The sequence below is a fragment of the Taudactylus pleione genome, unplaced genomic scaffold (genome assembly GCF_031769625.1).
Source record: "Taudactylus pleione unplaced genomic scaffold, aTauple2 ptg000053l, whole genome shotgun sequence".
NCBI classification, from domain to species: Eukaryota; Metazoa; Chordata; class Amphibia; order Anura; family Myobatrachidae; genus Taudactylus; species Taudactylus pleione.
The window spans coordinates 5,755,399-5,781,007 of NW_028284455.1; positions in this window are offsets into that span (position 1 = coordinate 5,755,399).

The window sequence follows — 25,609 nt, forward strand, 5'->3', positions numbered from 1 at the left end:
CTTTGCCACATAACTGAACTTAAGGAAAACAGTTAAGCAAAATGTACTTAATTTAATAATTTTTGATGAAATTCTCAATAAGATATTTTTTGCCTAGAGGTGCCATGAAAAAATGCTGATACTCTAAGACAGGAATGGCCAACATGTGGCTCTTCAGCTGTTGTGAAACTACAAGTGTCAGCATACCCTCCCACTGATCAGCTGGTAAAACATGATGGAACTTGTAGTTTCGCAACAGCTGGAGAGCCACAGGTTGGCCAGGCCTGCTCTAGGGCGCTGTGATTCAAGAGATTTTTGAGAACCACTGTATTACAGTTTTGAAGAAAATAAAAGGTAGCATGGAGGATGTGAAAATATTAGAGATGAGCAGTTCGGTTTTAGCTCGGTTAAGTTTGGATCTGAAAACCGAATCTTATTAGTTATCCGACTATCACAAGTTTTGGATAGCCAATAAGATTAATCTGAACTGATGCTAATTTTGCAAAAATAACCAGTAAAACTAAACTGCTCATCTCTAGAAAATATGGGTAATTAGTGTAAAGGCAAAAATCCCAACACAAATCTATTAGACTATACTATAATTTGCGAGCCACAATAGGACTAAGTATAATATCAAATAAAAATATGGTCAAATGAGACAATGCTTTTATGTACCATATGTGCACTGTGAGGAAGTAAAGCTGAATATTTGCATATTAGGAGGCCAGGCCACAAATATTCCACAGCTCACAATCACGATCAAAGATAGTAGCATCCACATATGTTTTCCCTTAGAACAATCCAAGGAGAATGAGTGCAAGAGAGACTGTAAATCATTTTATAAAACAATAGACATGGGACGCCAGTTTCATATTCTGAAAATGTAGACTGTATCACAGAGATCCGGAGACTGGAATATTACAGTGCCTAGGTATATGGGCTTTTTACTGCATTTTTTGAAGCTGCTCTGTTTTGAAGTGTTACCATTGGCTATGCAGTGGACTCACCCATATTGTGGGCTGTACCTATAGTCATGAGAATGCAGCCTGTCATGGTTTTATAATGTCCCCCAGTGTGTGAGTATAAATGATGAAGAAGTTAAGCTTTATACATGCACCATGCTCCACCATAATAATTGAACATAAGATCTAGCAGCAGAATAGAGTGAGTTGCGAAAACCCCAAAAAACATTGACCAATTGTACATTTTGTAATAGAAAACTGCTGCTTTTCTCTGTACTCTTACAGCTCTTACAGCTAGACTGTCTCCTTGCTAAAATACTGTCTCCTTGCTAAAATAGCTCATAAACATTACTTAATATAAATTCCATTATGTATCATACTGAGACTGTTTGTATCTTAGTTTTTATTGTGTGCAGTTTTACAGAAGAACCTCATAAATCTTATCAATTAATTTATTTGTCTAAAGCTGCATACACACACAACGATTGAGTTAATGAACGATTTTAGTAAACAATTTTATACCTTGAAAAAATTAACTAAAATCGTTTACTAAAGTTGTTCATTTACTATGTTCATTTAAATGTAATGAATGATTTTTATGAACTACAAACGATTTTTGCATATTAACTTAATGAAAATTGTTGAGTTGACAAGTCTGACTGAACTACAAACTACAAACTACAAACGTTAACGCGCATGAACAATAATCATTCATCGTTTGACTCAGAAAGTGATCGATTTTTTCAAACGATTATCGTTAAACGATATAGTTTAACGATAACCGTTCAAAAAATCGTTGTGTGTGTATGCACCTTAATAAATAATACTGAAATACATTTACACAACAAAATTTAATAAAACAATTATCAACTTCAAGCCTTGCAAATGCTTGAGGACCTAATTGTCAGGATCTGCAGCTTCCAGCCTGAGACACTGCATTAATTACTGCCTGTCTGTGTGCAGTGTCAGGTGCATGCTGATTGATTCTCATGTTCACAGCACAGCTGCACACTGGTCTATCATTAAGGGAGACTTGCTCTGGTAGGGCCTTGTTCCTGTTAAAATCAAGCCAGCCCTGCTATCCATGGCGGTGATAGAAGTCCCTGTCTCCTGCATGTCAGTTGCGTTCCTGAGTCAGTCTTGCTGTGTTTCATTTGTGCCGTTTATTCCATCCAGGCGGCTCCACCTGCATCTCGTCCTCACATGCTGTATGTACCATCTGGGCAGCATGGAGCGCTTCCTACCCCAGAAGCGTTTGTCACCATCCAGTGGCTTGTGTCAACACGGTGGCACCAGTCGCAGTTTACCATTCCAGGTGAGCACTGTCGCACACCATCGCCACTGTCATCCTGGCGGCACTGGTAGCTACTCTGCGTTCCAGGTGCGCAACCTAGCACACCGTCGCCAGTGTCATCCCGGCGACACTGGTAGCTACTCTGCATTCCAGTTGCGCTATTAAGCACACCGTCGCTAGTGTCATCTCGGCGGCACTGGTAGCAGCCCCACGTTATTGTTGCATACCTCACCTGAGTCTCATCAGCCCAAAGGCTGTAACGGTCCTGGGGCCCCAGGTCACTATCAGCCCTCAAGGCTGCTGCAATAGCCCAAAGGCATCCTCACACCATTATTCCCTTGGCCACGACTATAAAGGCCACAATCAGACCCCAAGGCTGCTCCTACAACCCAAAGGCTGCTTCATACCATCAGTCCCATGGCCACGACTATAAAGGCAACAACCAGGCCTCAAAGCTGCTCCTACAGCCCACAGGCTGCATCACACCTCTTGCCCTTGGCACAACTAGTACTATAAATTCCAGCCCTCAAGGCTGTCGTCAGTTGGCTCTACATCATACGGTCAATTCCCTCCAGGAATCATAACATTATCACCGGCCATAAAAATTTGTAGAGCCATGGATTGTGATCATAGAGCCAGGTCAGAACCCAGCTCAAATTCTTGCTGCCCAAATACAGGCGGTCCAGTTTCTGTTTCAGCACTCTTGGATAGCGGAGCGGCAAGAAATTTTATGGACATCTCCTTCTTCAAATCATTGGGCCTGGCATCCGAACCTCTAATATGACCTCTCTCTGTAGTTGGACTAAATGGAGAGGAAAGTTCCAGAGTTGTTGTTGTCTCTCAGACATCTCTGGTCCAGTTATCCATTGGGGCTCTACATTCCAAGGAGATCATGTTCTTGTTGCTGAGGTCTTTTCTAAAAAAAAAGGCAGATACCCTTCCACCTCACGGCTCCTATGTGCGATTGATCTCCTTCCTGGTGCTAAGCTTCCCAAAGGCAGACTCTGTGCTCTATCCCTTCCTGAAAGCAAGGCTATGTCGAAGCTGGATTATTGGCTGAGACAAGATCAGTTTAAAATTGAATCGCTGCGACATCATCTTGCGACTGGCCGCAAGACGCCATCTTGGAAATGAGATTGCAAGACGCCATTTTGCGAATTGCCGCCTATGCGCCATTTTAGATAAACTCACACTTTAGTACATGTGGCGATATTACTATTAGCATCATGCGATTGCATCTGTGACCATCGCCATAAGTTACGGCGATTCACCAAAAGCCCATTTCATGACTTTACGTAGTTTGGGTGCTCTGGATAAACTGTACATTATTATAATTTCCCTAAAGGATATATATCAGAAATGGCTGTACAGTATGTCAAAATTGGATTGCATTAGCTAAACAGAGCAAATGGCCACGTGACAACTAATCTGTGAAGACAAGCTTCATGGACATAACGTCTGCTCTCACTCCAGGTGGCCCTGCTCGAATACAGCAAGAGGGTCGTTTGTAGCACCTTACATTAGCAGGCTTCCTACAATAAAATACCTTCAAAGCCAAGAGTGTTATCTGAGGTTTGGGTCTTGTAGCAGTGCTAATTTGCATTTACACAAGAACCTAGGAGAACAAAGTATTGTACTTCTGAGCCTGGGAAGGGTGGGGGCTGCTGAGAGAGGGGGGCGTGTGGAGCTATAATGCTCAGCATTCCACACTGCTAGGTGTTCACTTAGTTTAAGTGAGATTTAAGTGCATATACACATTAATATGCACAATTGCGCTGTTAACTAATCGCATATTAGCGAATGCATTAGATCCTGTATGAAAACGCTGTTTATTAGCTTCATGCGCACGCATCTGCCCCAAGTTAACTAGCGTCTTTACATCACACCCTGCATACTTACACATTACATATTCACATAAAAGGTCTATTAAGCTTTAAAGTATAAGATTTAAGATTGTTCATTTAGCATAAATGCTGTGAAATAAATATTATTTGGTAACTAAGGTTTTATACATGATAAGTAAGCCGTGATTGGTATTGTACTGATGCGTACTCTTTCAACAGTATTCCGGTACCATCGGTGTGGAGATCGCATCATGCATTCTCAACTTATGGACCGCAGAGACTTCAAGCAACAAAATGTACATAATATGAACAACTGTTAGGATGTTGCATGAGGCAGGAAACCAGAGACCCCAGTTGTTAGAGGCTGGGTTGTGTCTATTTGAATCAACCTGTTAAATGCCTTGTAACATATGCCCTCTCCTGTAGGACCAATGGTATTAGCAACAAACTTCTCTATTCTGTTGTTTATTTCTGGGGGGTATAAATATGCTCTGACCCTGGGTTCCTAATCTTTGTGCTGAATGCTGATTGATGAGGGGTTTCTTGCTGATGCCTAACATCTGGACCAGAGAGCGCTGCGTATGTATAATTGTACTTGGGTCTGTATAATCTCTTTGCACTAAGATTATATGAGGATCATAGCGTGTAACTGCTGTACAATTACTTGAATAATACTTTGTGCTTTGGAACCACATGTTCTAGGTCTGGAGTCTTTATTTTCTGGATGACTGCGTACGCAAATTAGCATCATCCTTAGAGGTTTATAGGAAGGGTATTAGAAGGTATAGGCAGGGGTATATAGAGGTTAAAGGCAGAATCCTTAGTTGGGGGCTCATAGTGAAGTCACTTACCTACTCACACGGCACATACGGTTATCGATATCTCAGCAAAGGGTGGAGTGGCCACATGCAGGGTTTACCTGCAACTGCTTTGTGCTGAAAGATCGCTATCTGTTTTTGTGTGAGCCAAGGAAGCTGACTAGAATCCAGGGACAAGAGAGGAAAAAGTTTGTTTTCCTTTGTTGATAGAACCTAACGTTTAAAGGGGTGCCGCAGTATTGAGCCCGCTGCTGAGTCGCAGTTTTGCGCACAGTAAAGACGCACTTTTGAGTACGCAGCTAAAAAGTTGTCATACGGTTGTGTGGTAGTCGCATTATTGTGTATGTGACTGGTCGCACAATAGCGTATACGTACTTCCGGTTGTGCTGCCACGTGTTTAAATAAAGCCGTTGAGGTTTACATTTTTCAATTGTTATCAATATCTGGGTTAACGTGTATTTTTCTGCGCAGGAAAAAGTGTGTAACAGTGAGTATTTGTTGGTAGGGGTAACTTGTTCCCTAAAGTTAGAGGTACCGTATGACCTTTAAGGGCTAATTGCTAGTCGCTCGGTAAGCAGCTTACCGTTCTATGCACAGTAGCAGGTGTACATGTTGTCTTTGTTGTAGAGAGGTGCATGGAAGTAGCCGACTTAAACTTCCATAGGTGTGGAAGTTGCGTTACTAAATCTTAACCGGGTGTGGAAGTTGACTTTTTCAAATCTTATCCAGGTGTGTGGGCGCTGCCATTTAAATCGTCCACAGGTAAGTGAAAGTATCTTGATTGTCTTTCACCAGTTTAAATATTTATTGAAAAGCATAGGAGTTGTCTCAGAATGGGGGCCATGCAAACAATAGAGATGTTAGACAATGATGTGCTGCTAATGGAAGCAGCGTTTGGATCGGCCCGTCGTATTATGCATACTAAGTACGGTACTTAAGCGATAAGGTATTGTGTATGTATGGTTTAAAATGATGATGAAGAGTGTTAGACCGTTTCCCAGAATTGGTAGTTTTGATAAAGATGCACTCCCGAGAGAAAAAGGTAAAATATTATGAATGTTTAAAGTTGTGGCAGCATGAAGGGGATGCGTGGCTTAAAAATGTGCAAGCGACGCAAACTAGCATTGCAAGCGCATTGTCAGAGAATACATCCGCGACGTTAAATTGCAATACGGGCGAGCCGCAAAATGGTGTCCATGTGCAGCAAGGTAGCGTGGTGGAGAGTATTGCCAGCAGTTCACTCTCACCACCCCAACCTTATGTGGATGGAGGTGCAAGTACAGTTACCAAAAATACCCATAAAAATGTAACAAGCAAATTGTACCCTCTCCTAAGCAACCATAAAGAAAATGTTTATGATGTGGATGATGAGCCTATTGTAATGTCTGCTATTTCCCATGCTGTGCAAATGATAGATGTTGCATCACCACAATCATGAGTAGTGCCACCATCTTCATCGGTAACAGCAATGGAAGTGCTAACACCCTCTGCACCCGTAGAGGAGGTTGTTAATACCATACGTAGCAGGAGCAGATTAAACCCCCAGCCAGGTAACAAGGTCAAAGGTAGCAGCGCTGCCGGTCTGCATCCCATTCGGACAATAACCGTTCCGAATGGAAATTCAGATGCAAACGGTGTAGTGCCCACGAGGGAAGTAGTAATGCATTGTCCCTGGACAAGAGCAGAACTAAATTCCATCATAAATGATTTCCCTGATCCCAAAAAGGAACTAGCCAAATGTCAAAGATTTTTGAGAAATTTGGGTAGTTCTCATGAGCCAACTAATAAAGATTGGCATGTGGTGCTAAGGGCCTGTCTACCACGCAATACCGACGTGACAAAATTTATCACGGATTGTGGATTGGATGGTGACGTTCCCTTAACAGACCAAGTAAACCAAGGTAACATTTCCCGCATTGTAACTCAATTGGGTATATATTTTCCAGTAGTAGTTAACTGGAACAAAATTTTCACCATTAAGCAAAAGGAGAGTGAATCTGCAGAAGAATATTGCGACCGAGCTCTGCAGGCTATCACCCAGTACACTGGGTTAGAAGATATTAAAGATAGCACTCACCACAGGAGAATGATAGTCACGGTAGTCATGGACGGTCTGAAAGAGAATTTGAAGACTCGGGTTCAGACCTCACAACCTGGCTGGAGAGGAGTCACAATAGATACCCTCATAGAATCTGCCATAGAACATGATAAAAACATCTCAAAGAAGAGAGAGACACAGAGCAAAAAACTAATGGCTGTCAGTATACAAGCTCTGGAGGGAATGATGGTAACATCACAGCCAACAGACACACTCGCATCTGCACACACACTTACACCTGAACAGTTATATGCCATCACTAACCCCATGCAACAACAAACACAGCTCTATTCCACAAACCCTATACAACCACAGGTCCCATACTACTCACAAACCTCATATCCACCACAATACCCTTACCCTCTCTATCCTTACCCATATCCACCACCTTTACCCTCTGCTCAAACCTCAAAACAACACGTGTCTTCACCCGATCCATGAACATGTTTTAATTGTAAACAAACAGGACACTTAAGTAGAAACTGTACAGTAAAAAGAGTAGGAACCCCAAATCAGGGAAGACCAGGACATCCCCATAAGGGATAGGCACAGAGACCAGCAAATGTCCAGCAGGCACCAGCTCCAATTGTGGCCGTAAATGCTTTATTGGAGAATGGTAGCCAACGCTAGGGGTCAGGTCATACCTGTAGTCTACAGATAGTCAGGTTAACGGGAAGTACTAGGGGAGAACCGGTCATGATGGTTGATGTAGCTGGTACTGAATATCCATTTCTTGTAGACACAGGGGCGACCAGGTCAGTGATAAAATCTCCTGTTAATTTAAAGGTGACCAACGAGACAGTACCAACAATGGGTGTAACAGGTAAAGTGGAACATTATCCTTTAACAAAGTCCACAGAGGTTACTATTGGGCTGTTGCATACCAGGCATTCTTTCCTTCTAGCTGCTGTGACTCCTACTAACCTGCTGGGTAGAGACTTGTTATGTAAGATGGGATGTGTTATATATTGCACCCCTGATGGTGTATTTTTAGATATCCCAGAGAGAGTTGCACACGAGGTGCTAGATATGTTGGACACTCCCCACAAAGGATAATGTATCACTCTACAAGTTTAAATCAAAATCCATCTCAGGTAGATGAAATGTCCCAAATTCCAGATTCCCTTTGGACTAAGGATGGACAGGACACTGGATTAATGGCAAACGTAAGCCCTGTAAAGGTAAATTTAAAAAGCGGTAGGCAAGCTCCAAAAATTCCCCAGTACCCACTAAAACAGGAGGTAGAATTAGGGGTTTTTCCAATAATTGAGCGATTATTGCAACAAGGAATTTTAGTTCGTACAGCTAGTGTAGCCAACAGTTCCATCTTCCCGGTGAAGAAGAGTGGTGGGAGGGGTTATAGGCTGGTACAAGACCTTAGAGGTGTTAATAAGGTAGTAGAGAGCCAATTCCCTGTAGTGCCAAATCCAGCTGTCATCCTGATGCAGATCCCACCAAATGCAACCCATTTCACTGTCATTGACCTCTGTTCAGCTTTCTTCTCTGTGCCTCTCCACCCTGACTGTCAGTATCTATTTGCATTTACATACAGAGGTTTACAATACACATGGACACGGTTACCCCAAGGTTTCATAGACAGCCCCAGTATCTTCTCCCAGGCATTGCATGACTGTTTACAATCTTTTCAACCTGCCAATGGATCTGTTCTAATTCAATATGTGGACGATTTATTGCTATGTTCTGACTCGTTTATGTCATGTTTGAATGATACTAAACTTTTGTAGCTTCATCTCTCGCATAAAGGACACAAGGTGGCTAAGGACAAACTACAGCCGTGCCAATCCAGAGTAAAATATTTGGGACACTGCCTAACCCAGGGGTTATGACATCTTACAAATGATAGAATCCAGGCCATACAGAACATGACACTGCCGCAGAATCAACAGCAAATTCGTACCATCTTGGGAATGTGTGGATACTGTAGAATGTGGATCCCAGGTTTTTCTATTTTGGCCTTGCCTTTACAGGAATTAGTCTCTTCCTCAAAGCCCAATCGTGTCATACACACAGAGGAAACAGAGCAGGCTTTCTCCTGCATTGGGAATACCTGATTATGAAAAACCTTTTGATTTGTATTGTACGGAAGCCAATGGTTGTGCTGCAGGTGTCCTTACACAAAAACATGGTGATGCCACTAGGCCCATAGCATACTACAGTGCCCAATTGGACACTGTGGCAAGATCACTCCCCACTTGTTTGAGAAGTGTAGCAGCTACCACTTTATTGGTGAGTAAAAGTGAGGACATAGTATTGGGTCATGATATGATTGTCTACACTCCCCATGCTGTATCTGCTCTGTTGAACTCAGCTCAAACCAGACATGTCTCTTCGGCTAGGTTTACCAAATGGGAACTAGCTCTAATCGCACCCGCAAACATCACTGTTAAATGTTGCAGCATGCTGAATCCAGCAACGTATTTACCATATGTACAACATGATGTACAAAGGGTGGAAGGAGGCGAGTTGCTGGTGGGAGGTGAGTTCAGCGGACATAATGATACGCACGATTGTATGGAATATCTGAATCAGACCTTTACTGCTAGACCTGACATACACGACACACCTTTAGAGAATGTGGATGTGACTTTTTATACGGATGGGAGTTGTCATAGACAAACAGACACAGGTGAATTATGTACAGGTTATGCTGTTGTAAATGACACAGACATCATAGAAGCTAAACCTCTTGGTCCTCCTCACTCAGCCCAGGTGGCAGAGCTAGTAGCACTAACTAGAGCATGTGAACTGGCAGCAGGCAAATTTGCTAACATTTACACTGACTCGAGGTACGCGTTCGGGGTGGTGCACGATTTTGGGGCATCCAATTACCACCCTGCAGGAATCTTAAGTATGTATTAGTGTGCACGGATGTATTTTCTAACTGGGTTGAGGCCTACCCAGCGTCCATTAATACTGCTGCATTTACTGCCAAGAAAATAGTTCAGGAATTTGTATGCAGGTACGGTATCCCTAAAATCATTGAGAGTGACAGGGGTACTCATTTCACAGGTGATGTTTTTCAAAATATGTGTAAGCTGATGGGTATTAAAAGCCAACTTCACACCCCCTACCGACCGCAAACAAGTGCCAAGGTAGAGAGGATGAACAGGACTATTAAAAATAAGTTAAGTAAAATCATGGAAGAGACTGGACTAGGATGGCAAGAAGTGTTATCTTTGGTCCTACATAGCATAAGGACCACTCCTAGACCCCCTCTAAATCTGTCCCCATTTTAAATACTGTTCGGTAGACAACCTCATTTGATTATAAGTCCACAGGAAGACTTGAAGGGTAACAACGAGGTAACTGTAAAGTATCTTATATCAATGAGTAAGCAGTTAAAGCAACAGTAGCAGAAACTGAAATTGTTGTCCCATGATATGCCTGAAACTAACTGTCATGATGTTGAACCAGGAGAATATGTTATGATCAGAAATTTCTTGCGTTCAGGTTGTTTGACTGATCGGTGGGAAGGCCCGTACCAGGTGCTGCTGACAAGTACTACATCTTTGAAGGTGGCTGAGAGAGATACCTGGGTCCATTCCACTCACTGCAAAAAGGTCAATCAACCGGTGGAGAAACAAGTCGGAGACAAGGCTGTGACATGGACCTGTCGCTCGCGAGCTTGTTCCGGGAGGATTGAAAAGGTCGTAGTGAGATACCTGAACTAAGAGAAATTTGCAGGTCTTGTTGTGACAATGGACGGGCCTGCTGTGTTCATTTTCATATTCTCTTTTAGAGTGTTCACCATCCTGGTCGGTTCGGGAATATCCAGTTTCTGTGATGGGAGACCGATTCAGGAAATGGGAGCTGATGTCAATGCTGATGGAATGGAGTCAGGAGAAGTGCAATGCCAATCAGGGGAGTGTCTGACCAATCTTAGTACTGTTATTGTTAAGAGAGCTGTCATTCCGGATACTCGGGGATGGTGTGGAGGTTTATCGTTTGAAGATTCCTGTATTTGTGAGCTTTGTGGGTCCCTAGTTGATGAGAACTGTATCCAACGGTGCCAACCTAAATATAACCCGTACTGGGGTGGGTATCCTTTAGAGGATTATCATAGCATGGTAGGCAAAGTGTTAAATCAAACTGATTGCTGGGTGTGTTCACATGTGCCACAGGGACAGCATAATGTATGGTTGGTGCCATTTCCGCTGAATATCACGGAAATTTTAGAATTACAAAAAGGGAAAACATTGGATGGAAAATTTCTCTCATCCAAACCACCTCATTTCAAACTATATCAATTTCAAATAGATAGATCACTTTTGTGTTTAAACATAACCAACTCCAATAAACCCGGGAGTTGGGAAGTGACGGGGAATAATCAGACGATGACCTTCTCAAAAAGAGCTGATAATGAGTCCATAAACCATGATATGTTACGCTCAAATAAATCTAGTGGGAAACATTTTAGGTATCGGTATACATTGCGATCCACCAAAGAAATTATTGGTAAGGTGTCAGATGGTTATTGTGCTAAAATAATACAGTGAGAAACTTGCATGTACCAGATGGAAGACCCAGAAATAGGATTGTTTGCAAGGGAAATGTGCTTAATGATAATGATGCATACCATTCCTTATGTTCTCCCTGATAATGTATATTTTATATGTGGAACAAAAGCGTATAAGTGGCTCTCCCCGAGTTCCGAAGGTTTGTGTTACCTGGGAAGAGTAGTCCCAGAAGTTATGACCCTCACACATGTTGAAATGCTTGGTATACATAAAAACACACCGTCACCATATCTTCACACACAATATGAAGAGAGGCAAACGAAATATGATACCTGGTGACGTGCACAAAGCCACTCAGTTAATTAGTGAGACAACTGACTTTCAAGTTTTAGTCACATTGGATCCCACCAGGATCGCTCGGGGTACATTAAACTTTAGATATATTCAGGAACTTGAATACCGAGGTAAATACAGAACCGCATTACAACCCTGAACTAGGAAATACCATCATTTAATGTATTATATTTAGACATGCATAGAATGTATTATTGAAATTTTATTTTTAAAAACACCTCAGATAATGTAAAGTCTCAATTCCCCTTCAAGACTGCCTTTATAGGACTGGTGTATCCCCACACCTTTCACATGATCTTCCAAGATCCGAGGTGTGTGTATAATAGTAGTTTTATGTCACCACTCAGAGACACATTACTGATGGATTAAGAACCACCTTGTGCCATCCCATAATAACACTAAATAGTATATAAATGTAAGCCTAAATTATATTTTAAAATCAGATTGTGATAGCATGTTGTTTGCTATCAAAGGGTGGACTGTCGAAGCTGGATTATTTGCTTAGACAAAATCAGTTTAAAATTGAATCGCAGCAACACCATCTTGCGACTGGCTGCAAGACGCCATCTTGGAAATGAGATCGCAAGACGCCATTTTGCGAATAGCCGTCTAAGCGCCATTTTATAATCTCTGTACACTTTAGTACATGTGGCGATATTACTATTAGCATCATGCGATTGCATCTGTGACCATCGCCATAAGTTACGGCGATTCACCAAAAGCCCATTTCATGACTTTACGTAGTTTGGGTGCTCTGGATAAAGTTTATATTATTATAATTCCCCTAAAGGATATATTTCAGAAATGGCTGTACAGTATGTCGAAATTGGATTGCATTAGCTAAACAGAGCAAATGGCCACATGACAACTAGTCTGTGAAGACAAGCTTCATGGACATAATGTCTGCTCTCACTCCAGGTGGCCCTGCTCGAATACAGCAAGAGGGTCGTTTGTAGCACCTTACATTAGCAGGCTTCCTACAATAAAATACCTTCAAAGCCAAGAGTGTTATCTGAGGTTTGGGTCTTGTAGCTGTGCTAATTTGCATTTACAAAAGAACCTGGGAGAACAAAGGACTGTACTTTTGAGCCTGGGAAGGGTGGGGGCTGCTGAGAGAGGCGGGCGTGTGGAGCTATAATGCTCAGCATTCCACACTGCTAGGTGTTCACTTCGTTTAAGTGAGATTTAAGTGCACCATTACTCATACACACATTAATACGCACGATTGCGCTGTTAACTAATCGCATATTAGCGAATGCATAAGATCCTGTATGAAAACGCTGTTTATTAGCTTCATGCGCATGCATCTGCCCCAAGTTAACTAGCGTCTTTACATCACACCCTGCATACTTACACATTACATATTCACATAAAAGGGTTAATAAGCTTTAAAGTATAAGATTTAAGTTTGTTCATTTAGCATAAATGCTGTGAAATAAAGATTATTTGGTAACTAAGGTTTTATACATGATAAGTAAGCCGTGATTGGTATTGTACTGATGCGTACTCTTTCAACAGTATTCCGGTACCATCGGTGTGGAGATCGCATCATGCATTCTCAACTTATGGACCACAGAGACTTCAAGCAAGAAAATGTACATAATATGAACAACTGTTAGGATGTTGCATGAGGCAGGAAACCAGAGACCCCCAGTTGTTAGAGGCTGGGTTGTGTCTATTTGAATCAACCTGTCAAATGCCTTGTAACATATGCCCTCTCCTGTAGGACCAATGGTATTAGCAACAAACTTCTCTATTGTGTTGTTTATTTCTGGGGGGTATAAATATGCTCTGACCCTGGGTTCCTAGTCTTTGTGCTGAATGCTGATTGACGAGGGATTTTTTGCTGATGCCTAACATCTGGACCAGAGAGCGCTGCATATGTATAATTGTACTTGGGTCTGTATAATCTCTTTGCGCTAAGATTATATGAGGATCATAGCGTGTAACTGCTGTACTTTTACTTGAATAATACTTTGTGCTTTGGAACCACATGTTCTAGGTCTGGATTCTTTATTTACTGGATGACTGCGTACGCAAATTAGCATCATCCTTAGAGGTTTATAAGAAGGATATTAGAAGGTATAGGCAGGGGTATATAGAGGTTCAAAGGCAGAATCCTTAGCTATGAAAGAATATATTCAGGAAGCTTTGGAGAAAGGATTTATATGACTCTGAAAATCGCCAGTCGCTGTGGGCTTCTTTCTTGTGCAGAAAAAGGATGACTCTCTTCGACCATGCATTGATTTTTGCGGATTGCACCACATCACGGTTAAAAACTCCTATTTTTTGCCCTTGATTTCAGTGTTGTTTGATCAACTTCAGGGGGCCTTCATCTTCTTCAAAATAGATCTCAGAGGTGCATATAATCTGGTCTGCATTAGAGAGGATGACGAGTGGAAAACGGCCTTTAACACTCATTCCGGCCATTATGAATACCTGGTGATGCCGTTCGGCCTGTCTAATGCCCCAGCTGTCTTCCAGGACTTCATTAATGATGTGTTGAGGGAATATCTTGGGGTGTTTGTGGTTGTCTACCTCGATATTCTAATTTATTCCAGCTCCCTGGAGGAACACCGCAAGCATGTGAGACTGGTGCTGCTAAAACTCCTGGAGAACCATTTATATGCAAAACCATAAAATGCGTGTCATTCCTAGGGTACATCATCTCCTCTCAAGGATTCTTGATGGATCCGAGCAAGGTTAAGGCCATCTTAGATTGGGTTCAGCCTACCAATCTAAAAGCGATTCAAGGCTTCCTTGGGTTCGCCAATTATTACAGGCGATTTATCAATTCTTTCTCATCCTTAGTTGCACCTATTGTGGAGCTCACCAAGAAAGGAGCTGATGTGACCAATTGGCCGGCCAAAGCACTTCAAGCCTTCAACTCCTTAAAGATTGCCTTTACCTCTGCTCCGGTTTTTCGGCATCCCAATACTGACCTTCCATTTATTGTCGAAGTAGATGTCTCAGAGGTTGGCGTGGGGGCCGTATTGTCTCAGAAGGATCCTTTGAATGGCAAACTCCATCCCTGCGCTTATTTCTCATGGAAATTCGCCTCAGCAGAAAGGAATTACAACATAGGGAATCGTGAACTGTTGGCCATCAAGTGGGCATTTGAGGATTGGAGACACTGGCTGGAAGGAGCCAATCATGTCATCACAGTGCTGACCAATCACAAATAACTTTCTTACCTTGAGACTGCCAAGAGGTTGAACGCCAGACAGGCTCGGTGGACATTATTTTTTACCCATTTTAATTATGTCATCTCATTCCGGCCTGGCTCCAAGAACTTAAAGGCAGATGCGTTGTCCCACAGTTTTCAACCAGTTCGACCAATCACCATGCTGGGGGAGACCATCATCCCTACCTCCAATATCTATTTTGCTGTGACCAGAGATCTTGCAGATCTTATTTGTTCCGGCCAATCAGATGCTCCTGCCGAAATGCCACCAGGGGTCTTGTTCGTGCCAGAGAGATTTCGGAAATCGGTGCTATTCGACTTTCATTCTTCTAAGCCATCTGGGCTTGCAGGCATTACTAAAACCACTGAATTACTGTCTCGTTCTGTCTGGTTGCAATCTATGGGTCAAGATATTCGGGAATTTGTATTGGCTTGTGATGTCTGTGCTCGATACAAGTCTCCTCGCACAGCTCCATCCAGACTCCTGCTTCCTCTTCCTATGCCCTCTAGACCATGGACTTCATGGGCTTCATGCTCATATTGCCATGGACTTCATCGTGAACTTACCATCTGCTTCCCACTGCTCTGTCATATGGACGGTTGTTGACCGTTTTAGTAAAATGGTTTACTTTGTTCCACTCACCAAACTGCCTTCTGCTAAAGAATTGTCTTCACTATTTGTACTCCACATATTCAGACTTCATGACTTACCGAAGGATATCGTTTCCGACCGAGGGACACAGTTTGTGGCGCGGTTTTGGAAGAATTTCTGCTCGGCCATGGGTATCAACATCAGCCTATCTTCCGGGTACCATCCACAGTCAAACTGATGAACCAGTCATTGGAGCAGTATCTCCGATTCTTTGGTTCCAAGTACCAGAATGACTGGGTGTCTCTTCTTCCCATTGCGGAATTTGCATTTAATAATTCTAGTCACTGCAAATCCGGCCTGCACCCTAGAGTAAACTCCTTTGAGGCAGTTTCAGCTGGTATTCCATCCTCCACATTGGTGGCGAGGCTTCGATCTGTTTGGAAGAAAGTTCGCCAGTGTCTGATGAAAGCATCTGGTCATGCCAAAATCTGGGCGGATAAACATCGATGACAATGCAATTTCAAAGTGGGCGATTTGGTGTGGCTGTCTTCCAAGAATATTAATATCCGTCAATGATCACAGAAGTTAGGTCCAAGATTCATTGGACCATTTAGGATTATCTCTCATATCAATCCTGTGGCCTTCCGTCTGAAGCTGCCTGCTAACCTGAGGATTAACAATACGTTTCATTGCTCCTTACTCAAGCCGGTCTCCTCTTCCCTTAGGTACAGCTCTAGACAGCCAGCAAGACCTCCACCCGTCCTAGTCCAAGGACATCGAGAGTTTGTGGTGGAGAAAGTTCTGGACTCCAGATTCTCACGAGGAGCCCTTCAGTTCCTGGTCCATTGGAAGGGGTATGGGCCAGAATAATGCTCCTGGGTGCCTATGAGATCATTGAATGCTCCTGCTTTTTTAAGAACATTTTTCAAGATTTTCCAGAAAAACCTGGAGCTAGGGGTTCCTTAACCCCTCGTCAAGGGGGGGCTACTGTCAGGATCTGCAGCTTCCAGCCTGAGACACTGCATTAATTACTGCCTGTCTGTGTGCAGTGTCAGGTGCATGCTGATTGATTTTCCTGTTCACAGCACAGCTGCACATTGGTCTATCATTAAGGGAGACTTGCTCTGGTTGGGCCTTGTTCCTGTTAAAATCAAACCAGCCCTGCAATCCATGCCGGTGATAGAAGTTTTTTCGTACTTCCAGTTCCTGTCTCCTGCATGTAAGTTGAGTTCCTGAGTCAGTATTGCTGTGTTTCACATGTGCCATTTATTCCATCCAGGCGGCTCCACCTGCATCTCGTCCTCACATGCTGTTTGTACCATCTGGGCAGCACGGAGCGCTTCCTACCCCAGAAGCGTCTGTCACCATCCGGTGGCTTGTGTCAACACAGCGGCACCAGTCACAGTTTAGTGTTCCAGGTGCGCACCATCACACACCATTGCCAGTGTCATCCCGGCGGCACTGGAAGCTACTCTGCATTCCAGGTGCGCACCGTTGCCAGTGTCATCCCGGCGGCACTGGTAGCCACTCTGCATTCCAGGTGCGCTATTAAGCACACCGTCACCAGTGTCATCTCAGCAGCACTGGTAGCAGCCCCATGTTATTGTTGCATACCTCACCTGAGTCTCATCAGCCCAAAGGCCTCAACGGTCCTGGGGCCCCAGGTCACTATTAGCCCTCAAGGCTGCTGCAACTGCCCAAAGGCTATTCTGCCACCTACAATAAATGTTTACCCTTTATAGTGCAAACTGACACATTAGGAGAAATTGTCAACATTACAGTTACTACAGTCTTCACTGCTTACAGCCATCCGTAGACTTATCAAGAGTATTGAAGCATCTCTAAATCGTGTATCAACTTGTAACTTCAAGTGAGTACGAGTACCTTTTTTCTAAGTACCATTATCTTTTTTCATAGAAAATATCTTTTGTTTATTTTGAGTTTTTATGCAAATCTACCAGTTGATCAATCCTAAAGAACACCTCTAGTGCAACACAGTAACAGTGCCTTAGGGTGTAGTCTAGAAGAATGAAACTCATGTTATATGTGCTAGACATCAATGGTGATACAAGAGAGAAGACAATTTTGTGTGATCTGTCTTTTCCAAATATGTAAAAGTGTTCCTAATATCATTAGGTGGGTGATAGTCACAATGTCTGGTGTCCAAGGTGCTATTTAAAGAGGTGTGCCAACAGAGTGGCAACCCTCAGGTGGGATGTGGGTATTTCTAGTTCAGTCCAACACCTTATTCAATATGGCTACATTATATTAGCTCAAGAACCAAGGGAGTTGGGTACCTCCCCTGGGTCTTACATCTATACAATGTTTCATGTTTGAACTGAGCCCTCTTACCACCCAAAATAAAGTCTTCGATGGTTCCCTGTAGATCTTTAAAAAATGGGGGGGTGGGGGTTGGGATGAGTATTGTTTGCAGAAGGTATACTAAAAGTGGTGTCAGTAAACCTGGAGTTAGTTACTCATACCCTGCCCAGCAGTGATTTACCAAGGCGGGCCATTTTGTCCCACTGCATTGTCAATCCATTCCCTGAGGTTCATGAGCATAGCCATGTTGTCTCTGATCAGGTGGGAACAGTATCCAGTCTCTACCTGTCTCCTGCGCTCATTTGATCACTTCATCCTATCCCTGACAAGATCATCCTATTTAAGCCTACACCTGACACTAGCATCTTGTCAGAACAAAGTGGTTCTTTACCTTCCAGTAATCTCACTCACTAGTGAGTCAGTGCTACCTCTGATCCACTGCCTGAACCTGCGCTATTGGAGTCCTGCAAGCTGCTGCCTCTGAGTCTGTTCCATCCACTCTGCAGCTCTCTGTTACCAGCCAGCACCTACCAACCTGTATTCAAGCACCGGTCCCAGTCCTGCTCAAGTACTGTTACTCTCACCTGTCCCACTCCGGCTGGTTGCTGCTATCTACGGTCCCACTCCGGTACAAGCCTGCGCTTCCACTCTGGCTGGCTGTTGCTCTCTCTGGTCCACTCCTGTTCAAGCCTGCAGTTCCACTCTGGCTGGCTGCTGCTCTCTTCAGTCACACTCGGGTTCAAGTTTCTAGTTGCACTCAGGCTACTCTACTGTTACTTCTGGTCCCATTCTGGTTTAAGTCTCCAGTTCAATACCGGTTACATGTATGCAACCTTTGGTTCTTATCCAGTTCATCTACCATCCAAGTCTGTGATTTATTCTATGGTTCCAGCATGCTGTATTCTGAAGTCTCCTGGGCATTGCAAAGATGTTCCTAGTGCTTCCAGTGCCAAGTCTCCTGCTACAGTGACCTCATCTACTAGCAAGTACATCTCTCCTGCTTATTGCAGGTTCACATGGACTTTATCCTCACTGTACTTCAGTTTACTTCTGTCCTATATTGTTTATACTCAGAATTGCAGCTCCTGACCTACTTTGGGACTCACTACTCACTATACCATCAGTACATCTTTCAAAAGTGGTTGTTGCTCTGTGGGTTCTAGCGTGTTGGGGTTCATGCTGAGTTTCTGCTACAGCTTTCATTCCGGTTGTTGGGGGATGGGTTCTGGACCTATGCTCCTACTTGAGTATTTAGGCTCCAGTGACCCAGCTCTGATAATCGGTCTGCAGCATCTGTTAGCAGATTCCAGGTGGGCTACCGATTACCTGAATTACTTGCTGTTCTGTCCCCTGAGTTCTCAAACACTGGCTCTGGCCCCTTATTTTTATATTCAGGGTAAAGGGATGAGTTCCACTCAATTGGTTCCAGGGGCAGGCTGTGCGCCTTCCAGCTGTCACTGACCTCTCTGAAGGCACCAGGCATTTATGGGGCTCACCCATGAGTAGACTTCTACCACCTCTATTCTGCTACAACGGGGACTGACTCGGATCTAAAAACTCTAAACGTGACACTTGGCAAATATTTCAAGAAGGGTGCCCGGAAAAGGAGAGAGCATGTTACAATCCCATCAACCACGGTGTTGGGGACAGAGATATTAAAAATAACAGAGTAGTTGATCTTAAAATTAGATGGGTCCCTAATTTTTCAAATTCCTTCATCAGGTTCAGGAGGGAGATCAAAAGGTTGGAAACAAATGCTAAGACATCAGCAGCAAATGTATTCTCCTAAAGCAATGCTACTAATGTCTGGGTTTACACGTATGGCTGGGGACCGGTTACTGTTGTATTGCAGTGGCAAACTTGTCCCCTGTAGCAGAGCATGCAGAGGCAGTAGTGCAGCCAAGAGGAGTGTTGAACAGCCTGGTCCAGTGAAATCCCAAGGACCAGATGACAATGGGTGAATGTCTGAGGAACTCAGCTTTAATTGTTACCATGGCTTAAGTTGTGAGGTGACCTGTTGCTGTGGACCTGAGGAAACCCGTTCCCTCTGAGACAGGAATGCCAGCTAGTCCCTCTAAAGGTGAGGAGAAGGCGATTGTGCCTGCAGCAGGGTATAAGTGGAAGAGCCAGACAGCACCATGAAATATCAGTTGATGAGAAGCTCTTTAACTATATGTCAATCATGCTTGGATGCTAGGTCACACTCACACCTATCCTGTTTTTATAAGATGTGAGTGCACTAATTTTCTGAAACCTCAGTGTTGATGATGTTGATCAAATCTATATTTTTGAGTCAATTAATATTTACTGTTTTTTAATATATGTTCTTGCTAATAGGTTCACCAATACTATATTTTCACTTTATTTTAGCTTTCTCTGTTGATGCAGCTGCTGGCTATTAACTGGTAAACAACTTTGTTAAGACCCGTGCTCACCCTCATGGTTGTGCTGCTCTGTCCTGGCGGGGTCCCGTCTGGGGTCTCATAGAGGGTGCTGCTGGTAGGTCTTCGGTGTGACGGTGGTCTCAAGGGTCTGGAGCTTTGGCAGCGATCGCACCGGCTCCGGGCACTGAGAGCTGTCATGTCGGCTCCTGTCTAGCTAGGTGTTTCACTGGAGGGTCCTCAGTGTCCTGATTGTTTCAGGGGGCTTGGGGTTCTGGCAGCATTCCCACTGGCACCAGTCACTGGTCGACACCATGTTGATCCTGGTCATCAGACCGCCATGGCTCCAATGGGTAACCAGGTCAGTGGCCACCTGATGGCATCAGCCAAACCCTGTGAGTCACACAGTATAAAGACTCACTTCTGTTGGCATTCAGAGTCTGATTTTCTTCACTGATACATGCTCCTGACTTCAGCTCCCATGTTGGTTATGCTTGTCTCTGACGAATCCGGCTCCAGTGTATTTCTTCAAATCCAGTTTCAGTATATGCGCCAAGTCTGATCCTTTCCAGCATCAGTATATGCTCCAAAGACCCTTCCATTCCAGTATCAGCATATGCTCCAAAGACCCTTCCATTCCAGTATCAGTATATGCTCTCAAAACCCATTCCTTCACCAATATATTCTCCAAGGCTGATCCATACTCCAGATTATACCATAATCCTCTCTTGGTCCCTTTGCCACTACGTGACACTGCCATACTGGTGTATACTATCTATAAGGAGGTCTTACTATAGCTTGCCTTCTATTGTATTTATCCAACATGTATTCATATTATGATGCAGACATATGTATTTTAATTGCCTTATAACACAGTATAAATATCACTGGAAAAGCACATCAAATGTACAGGACACACCATAGCCAGGGCTGGTGCTGCCATTAAAGTAACCCTGGAAGTTGACGTGGCAGCCAGTGGTTAATGAATGAATATGTGCTATACACGTAATGTCACTCATCCATTGTTTTTCATACCCACATGGCACACCTGCATGACGGCACATGCACAGAAGCAGTCAGCAGCTTCTTACCTGTGAATAATTTTGTTTCTCAAATCTATGAGATAAATACCCTTGAGGAAATGGTTGTCCTAGTCTTACATGACTTAGATAAATATTATTTAACCACTAAACAATAGTAGATTTGTTCTGGTGAAACAATTCAATGTAAATAAATGAACCGAGCATAAAAAAGGATTATCTTCAAAATGTACAACCTATCTTACTTGGTAACAGAAAGTAGCATACTGTACATAATACCTATATACAGTTTAATGATTGTCCCATTAATGGGAGATTGTTGCTTGACTGAGATGTCACAGCTAAGTACAACACTCATACATGAATAGCAGATGATGCTACCCAAATTCCAGCCTGTGAAAGTAGTAAGCAGAGGTTGCGCACTCTCTGATCCTATCGTAGGAAGTACAAATAACTTTTGCCTGCAACAGCACTTAGTACTGCCAATCATGTTCAGGGCCAGATTAAGGACAGGGCGACAGGGACGGTCGTCCTGGGGCCCCCACACATAGGGGGCCCCCACACACTGTCCCCGACCCCTGGCCACATGCCCGGCGGAAAGGTTGATCACGATCTACTGGAAGCTCACAGAGCTCCCGCCTGTAGATCGCGATCAACTTATGGTAAGTGGGAACGTTGGCCTCTGAATACTGATCACTTCAGAGGCCAGCGTTCCCAGTGATGCAGTGCACAGGTGATGTCATGATGTTACCCGCGCACTGCAAAGGAGAGGAGCCTGCGCGCCAGATCCGGCAAACAGCGGCAGCAGCAGTAGCAGTGACGGCGGGACTCAGGAGCTGTGACGGTGTGGACCGAAGACAGGTACGTTTTTTTAACAGGGGTGTAGGTGGGTAGGGAGAGCTGCTGGGGGCACTACTTTACAGGGCACATCTACAGGGGGCATTTAAGAAGAGGCACAACTACTGGGGGCATTGCAGGGGGCATTTAAAGAAAGGCACAAATACTGGGGGTATTGGAGGCAAGGCACAAATACTGGGGGCATTGGAGAAGGGGCACAACTACTGGGGGCATTTAAGAAGAGGCACAACTACTGGGGGCATTGTAGGGGGTATAAATACTGGGCATTGGAGGAAAGGCACAAATACTGGGGGCATTGGAGGGGGCACAAAAACTGGGGGCATTGGAGGAAAGGCACAAATACTGTGGGCATTGGAGGGGGCACAAATACTGGGGGCATTGAAGAAGGGGCACAAATACTGGGGGCATTGGAGGAAAGGCACAAATACTGGGGGCATTGCAGAAGGGGCACAACTACAGGGGGCATTGCAGAAGGGGCACAACAACTGGGGGCATTCCAGAAGGGGCACAACTACAGGGGGCATTCCAGAAGGGGCAAAACTACAGGGGGCATTGAACATCAGGCAGATAGATCGGTATGTATATATATATATATATATATTTATATTTATTTTTTTAGATACATAACTTATTGATAGGGGCCCCCACACGTTTGTTGCCCAGGGGCCCCCACAGACCTAAATCCGGCCCTGATCGTGTTGGGTATGCAATGCTGGCTCTGATAATGATGCCAAACAGAGTCCCGACATCATGATCCCGATGGTGAAAATCCCAAAGCATGCAGGTTAGTATTCTAACCCTTCCCCTAACCCTAACCCACCTTTCCCGCAAACTTACCCTAACCATCCCCTTCAGCAGCCTAACCCTAAACTAACCCCCCCCCAGAGCCAAACCGTAACCGTCTCCTCCCGCAGCCTAACCCGCTCCCTAGTGCCTGACCCTAAACCTATCCCTTACCTTAATACTCACCATTGGGGTTGCAGTCATCAGGATTCTGGAGCCAAGATTCTGACTGCTGTCAGGACTCTGGCAGCGGGATTCTGTACACTGCCATTGTGTGTGTCCCGGGGTGCTGACTACATCCCCTGCCAATCAGTATGATGCAGTTATATAATGCTGGAGATTGGTGGTGGTTATTTAAAAGTCCTAGCTCATGGCAGGCAGTTTTCGCTGGGAGGTTCCTGATTGAGAGACATACTGATTCTGAGTGGCACACAAAGTGGCTGCAGCAGTCAGATTTAATACCTTAAGCTGAAGCGCACCACCCACTGTTTGTTCGGTCTGCAGCCGTAACTGTCATCATTAATATCAGTTCTAGTAATTGCACCTGCCCCATGTTTTCACCTAACACACTCCTCAGAATAGCACAGAACTCTGGCTACATGCCCACAACACTCCCATGACCCTCCCACGAGACACATACGTTTCATGGGCAGAGAGATCCAGTGACATCTGGCTGACTCAAAATACACAAAAATTAGTACATTTGCTACTGTGTATGCACAACTTGCTAAACTTTGATATTTGTGGACATATACAGACCTGAGTGTGACTCACTATCTTGCAAAGTCTATGGGATAATTAGGTGATTGAATTAGGATAATTTTGGGGGTATTTGCCACATACTTAATACATTTTACATGAATATGGATCATTTTCATTTCAGTTTCCACTAAAAGACATACACCTTTTTCTTACTCTCCAGTAACTTGCGACATCATTTTATCATATTCATTGTTAAGCCAAGGCATTCTTTCCCTTCATTTCAAAACCGTAACAGAACTATTATTCAGTGAGAATTGTATCCAAGTTTAACTAAGCAGAGAAGAAAAAAATAGTCCATCTTGACATTTCATAAAATTGCTTTGTATTCAAGCTAAGAGTGGAAATTAGGTTGACATTTTAAAATATGTAATGAATGCCCTTTTTTCAGTGGATCACCATTGAATTTCAATGCAACAAATCAACATGATTTGAGAACGTCCGCAAACAATTCTGAAAACTGAAGCTGCTTTATATACAAAGACTGATATTTTGATATGAAATTAAAAATACTTCTAGGCTTTGAAATGTGTTGATCCATAAGAAGCCAGTGATAAAATAAACATATTCTGCTATCTGATAGTGAAGTGTTTTATTTTATGAGTATTTTTCGCATTGGAGAAAATATACAAATTATACTTATTATTTACAACAGCTTCCAAGTCAAGGACACATTCTCAGGGGTATATTTACTAAAGGGAGAGTTTTTAGAAATGGAGATGTTGCCCATAGCAACCAATCAGATTCTAGCTATTATCTTCTAGAAGGTCTAGATAAATAATAAGTAGAATTTGATTGGTTGCTATGGGCAACATATCCACTTCTAAAAACACTCACTTTAGTAAATATACTCCTCAGTCTCAATTGCAATTGTTCAAAAATGTGTTTTGGAGGATGGCAAACTGCGTAAAATGCATGGTTTTAGGGGTTCCCCATCAGTGTTGCTAATGTTGGAGAGTCTATGGAGCGTTATTGAAGAGATCTATACAAACTGGGACTTTTATGAAACTGTGATTTCCTATCAAGGATAGTATTTTACTATTATTAACTTTTTAGTTTTATTTTTTTATTGCATGTAAGCATATGGAGGAGTTTCTACAAATAAAATAAGTAAAATGTTTTGCCATATTTCAACCCAGAATGGAGAAGATCAACAAATACAGCTATACAAATAAAATAGACATATGAAATGTTTAGTCACATTAAATGGAAAAGAGAAATCAGTCACATTAGGCTGAGGATACACAGTATACTTACACGTGCCATTAATGAGCAGCATTTGCTGAAAGGTAGGAATGAGGAAAGGGGATCTAACCAGCTACTGAAGATGATGATAAGAGAAGGAAAAAGGTGTTTCTATACAACAGATAAGTATGTTCAATAACTAGATAAAGAAGCGGATTCAAAACATTGCAACACATTCTACTAATTGAGCTGATTGCGGTGGCTTGAAGTTTTTGTTTGATTGAACATTCTGGCTTACTTTGGCTATATGTAAAGTTAGTGCCGGAGCAGCTTCCTACTGTGATGCATGAAGTAGCTGCATCCGTTGATGTGATGTGTGGAAGTGTGAGGATAAATCACGCCTTGGGTCCCAGCATGATTAGGATCTTATCATCACTGCATAAAATACATATTTTCCAGATGTCTTGTTAAGTACTTTCAATCTTATGCATTTTGGTGGAGAAGGACATTTCTAGAGGGTGCTGCATATTTTGTTGACATTAATCATGTCAACATTTATATTGTTGACATGAGAGTGTCGATCCGGTCATAATGTAGGCATGGAACATGTCGACATGCTCACTATGTCGACAGGGACTAGGTTGATCTTCATCATGTTGACACTGATTAGAATGTCAA